The 5000-nt window shown below is 36.7% G+C and overlaps 1 long non-coding RNA gene across 1 annotated transcript in view; it reads right to left on the bottom strand.

Annotated features, from left to right (window-relative positions):
• Positions 1-2844: 2844 nt before the first annotated feature.
• The window catches only part of LOC138057354 (uncharacterized), a 20187-nt gene continuing 18031 nt past the window's right edge, over positions 2845-5000 (bottom strand). The window contains exon 2 of the long non-coding RNA XR_011133646.1: positions 2845-3871. This is a non-coding gene — a long non-coding RNA (uncharacterized lncRNA). The remainder of the gene's footprint in view (positions 3872-5000) is intronic.

Raw genomic sequence — 5000 nt, 5'->3', positions numbered from 1 at the left:
TTTACAAGTTTCTTTGATGGTATTTTACAATATTTGATACTTTTAACAATAATGGGAGAACAATTGCAGCATTACAACACTTTTCTCACGTTTTAGTTTACACCTTGATGTTTGGTGTCACGCTTTTGTATTACGTCATGTTGTAATAATTTTTTCATCTACCTGTAGACTTTATAACTGTTCACACTTGAGAACTCATTAAACTGATGATGGCATAAGCATGCCGAAACATGTCTTTTAAAAAAGTTGTCTGTTTCTTACAATAATGGGAGAATATAAAATTGTCATTAGCCTGGTAACAACAATGTGTTACCAAGACATATGATGAAAGAATATTGCATTGTGTGTGTCTTCTGTGGATTGCCTCTGAATGAGGAGATACAGAGTTCGAATCTTACTTGGGCAGTCTCTCTACAAGGAAAAGGAATTTTACGCCATAGTTAGTAAAGCAAGGAAAGACTTGCAATGACCTACAATGACCTACAGTGATCTACAATGACCTACAATGATCTATAACGAGCTACAATGAGATACATTATGATTTAAAATTAGCTAATGACCCGTAAGAAGCTAAAAAAAAAAGATAATTTGCAGCAATAAGAAGCAGCAAAAGTTTTCCAAAGAAAACAATATGATTCCCTCCAAAGTTCCTTGTGAACTGCAAGGACTTACACAATTAGAAGAGATGCTTATTGCACGTGCACTTCCTATAATGACAGTTTTTATAAAACCTGGAGGACAAAGGGGCTACTCAGGCCACTGTATTAATTTACCCCAACATGTAGAAGAACGTGCTCTTTCTTTGCCAAGGTATCCAAAAGAGTTATCAGTGATTGTTGTCAAGATGAAAGGCAAAGCCAACAATTTTGAAGATGTTTCAGTTAGAAGACAAAAGGTAGCAGATGCATTGTTGTGGCTTATTAATAACAATCCACATTATAGAGATGTCAAACTAAATAAGGATAGTTTCAACTGTCTGCCCAACCACGGTGTTTCACATGATCTTACCTCAGATCGAAGAGAAGATCCTGATACTGAAAATTCTGAGCTAGATTTCGGCCACGGAAATGCTACAGAGGACACAGTTTATAATGAACAAACAGAAATGAATAGCTTTCTTCCCATTCGCCAATGTGAACAGCAAGAAATTCAAGCTATTCAGCAACAGTTGTCTTCCACACATAATAGCCAAGTTATGTCGTGGCCAACAGTAGATAGTAGCCCAATTAATGAGTACATCACTATGGCTTTCCCAACTTTATTTCCTGATGGTAAGGGTGACCCTACAAACCAATCTCTTTCAAGAGATGTACTGTACAACTTGGAGAAAGTATTAAACATCTTTTAAAATATGCAGAACAGAAAGATACACTGTAGTGGATGGATGTATCGCTTTGCTTCACACCCTAGATTTGCTTATTGAGCTTTTAATATGATTGAAAGAAAACGTATTTCACAGCAAACAGGAATATTCCTTAAATGGAATCCAGGAGAAGCACATCTTACAACAGAAGAGCTTCAGCAGATGATAGCCAATAACAGTGCTGATGTCTTTCTTTCTAAAATATCACGCTATCTTGCTAAGATAACTGGATCAAATGCTTACTGGTTCAAAGCTAGAGAAGATTTAAAAGCAATAATTGGCCATGTAGGCCCCCCAACAATCTTTTTCACTTTTTCATCAGCAGATATGCACTGGCCTGACTTACATGCACTTTTTAATAGTGGTAGCAATAATATAGCTGAGGACAAGCATCGCAATGTCATAAACAATCCTCATATTATGACTGGTTTATCACTCAACGATTAGAGAACTTCATAAAGCATTGGTTGTATAATTCATTAGATGCAGAGTGGCACTGGTACAGATTTGAATTCCAGGCTAGGGGTAGTATTCATTGCCATGGGGTGGCTAAATTGAAAAATGACCCAGGGCTTTGCAAACTATCAGAAAAAGCACTCAAAGGCTATTTATCTGAGATTTCACTTGACAATGCAGACCCAGCAGATTTACAATGTACCAGAACTTAATCAACAGATACTTGATGGAAAGAAAGCTTCAGATATAGTTTGCAAGTATGTAAACTGGTTATTATCCACATACAACCCAGACCCACCAGATAATGGTACTTGGATAAAACCATCAATCCATCCTTGTCAGAGACCTCATAAAGACATTCAAGACTCTGATAGTATTTATATAGAGTTACTAAATACTGTCCAAAGACACACTCATTGTAGCTCAAATTATTGTCTTAGAAGGAAGCAAAATAAATCAGACCTTCAATGTCGATTTAACTTTCCATTTGAACCTTCCATGACTACAAAGCTTGAATTTGAGCGTATTCATTCGAAAAATAGTAACACTCAGCACAAAGTGAAAGTTATAACTAAGAGGAACGACCCAAGGCTTAACAATCATCAGTGCCTTCAACTACAGGGCTGAAGAGCTAACTGTGACATTCAAGTAGTCATCGATTATCATGCATGCATTGAATACCTAACAAAATATGCATCAAAAGGAGAACCATGCTCCTCTGTTATGAAAGATGCATTCAATTCTATTGTTCAGAACTGGAAATAGTCAAAGCAGTCCCACAAAACTTATTAAAAAAGTTATAATGAAGTCACTTGGACAGAGGGACGTTTCAGCACAAGAGATTATGCATCATTTGTTGTCTCTAAAACTAGTCAGCTCATCATTCAATGTACTGTAGTAGCAACAAGTTTAGATGGTTCTCGCAGAATCAAAACAAATTCTGCTGATGGGGATGTTGCAACAAACAATTCACTACTGGATTTTTATGCTAAACGTCCTTTGTTTGCAAAAACTATTCCAAATATAGCAAGTTTAAATTTTATTACTTTTGCCTCAAAGTACAAACTTGTTAAAAATAAACTAACTGTTCAGGCACAAAATGCTGTTCCTGGAGTTTTTCCAGTATAGTCTTCAAATAACAAAGGGGCAAATTTTCCCCTTTACTGCAAATACCAGCTGCTTAAATATAAACCATGGCAGACTACACAAGAAAATGCCTGGGACAATCAACCAGCTACTAATGAAATCTATATAACTAAATGGAAAGAACTTCTAGGAACACCATATGCAAAACAACATGTTCCTGACTGGCATGACAAAATAGATACAGTTCAAATTTACAACGAAAACGGCAGGTATTTTTTGCAGGTTGCAGGTTGAAATTTAATTATAACTGGATACCGGTATACTTACTGTGACTGTTACATGAATAGCTAACCTTAGGCCTAAGCAGGCCTAAAAAAAGTTTTTAGGCCTAAGGTTAGCTATTCATGTAACACTCACGTTAAGTATATCCAGTTATAATTAAATTTCAACCTGCAAAAAATACCTGCCGCAATGAAAATGAGTCAAATACTGACCATATCACCCCAGAATTTCCCCAACGTGAGGAGTGGATGCTGTTAGCAGATCTTATGCCCGGATCATTTGTTAGGAATGAGGAACCACATCAAATTGTTAACTCAGACTATACATGTAACTGGCAAAATGACAGACTCAAATACCAAGAAAATCAAACAAGAGAAATGTCGTCATGGATAAGAGCCAACAAGGAGGCATTGCATGAAAGAACTATGCCAGAACAAAATTGTAATATTACTACTTTTAGTGATATGCAGAACCGTGCCTATGATAGGATTAAGGAACATTCAAGGCAACCTAGTCCAAAGGATCCATTATTGCTTATAATTATAGGTGGTGGTGGTACAGGAAAAAGCTACCTTATTAATGCTATTAAAAGTCTACTTCAACACTCTTGTGCTGTGATTGCCACAACTGGCAAGGCTGCATTCAGCATACATGGATGTACTATCCATTCACTCTTGAAACTTCCTGTTGGTGTAAAAGGCAACAAAGACTTAACTGGGCAAAGCCTTGTTAGACTGCAAAATTTAATACCCTCAAAAACATCAGTTATATTATAATTTATGAATACTCTATGCTAGGCCAAAAAATGTTTGCGTGGGTTGACAAGGCAAGGCAAGCTACTGGTTTAACTGATCAACTCTTTGGTCGTAAATCAATTATATTACTTGGTGATCTTGCCCAATTGCCCCCCGTAGCAGATAACCGCTTCAACACTCAAACCCTTCCACTTCTTTACAATAACAAGGTCATTTAGCTTATTTTATGTTCAACACTGTTGTTAAACTAACAACAAACCAGAGAGTTAAAGGCTCAACACCAGAACAAACTAAATTTAGAGAGTTATTAAACCAATTACGAACAGGGGATTGCACTCAAGATGACTGGAGACATCTCTTAACTCGACAACCATCAAGTGCAGGCAACATCACTGAATTTAAAGATTCTTTAAGACTCTATTATAGAAATGAAGAAGTTGCAAAATACAACTTCGAAAAATTATCTGCACTAGAGCAACCAATTGCAAGGATTAATGCTCGACATTGAATTAGCTATAAAAATGCAGTCCTGACAAAATGTCAGGACTAGAACCTGTTGTTTTCCTTGCAAAAGGAGTACATGTTATGCTCACAATGAATTTGTGGACACATGTTGGTCTTTGTAATGATGCAACTGGTGTTGTAATTTATTTCATATATTGCAACAATCAGCAACCCCCTGACCTGCCTGTTGCTGTTATTGTGAAATTTGATGAATATACAGGCCCATCTATTCATAATGACATACCACATTGTGTACCCATATGCCCAATAACAGTAGCCTCTGACACAATAAGTGGTGTAAATGAAAGACAGCAGCTTCCTTTAAAACCCGTGTGGGCAATAACAATCCACAAAAGTCAGGGATTGAAACTATCAAGTGCATGGACTGACATGGGTAAAACTGAACGAACTCCTGGAATTTCATATGTTGCAATTAGCAGAGTGAAAACACTGTCATCTTGCATTATTCAACCAATGTTATTTGAAAGATTAACAAGCCTGAAAAAGTCGGCTGGTCTTCAGTACAGACTCCAGGAAGAAAGTAGACTTAATAA

The sequence above is a fragment of the Montipora capricornis genome, chromosome 7 (assembly GCF_036669925.1).
Source record: "Montipora capricornis isolate CH-2021 chromosome 7, ASM3666992v2, whole genome shotgun sequence".
NCBI classification, from domain to species: Eukaryota; Metazoa; Cnidaria; class Anthozoa; order Scleractinia; family Acroporidae; genus Montipora; species Montipora capricornis.
The sequence above is the reverse complement of the archived record's forward strand: the minus strand, read 5'-3'. Positions and strand labels throughout refer to the sequence as shown.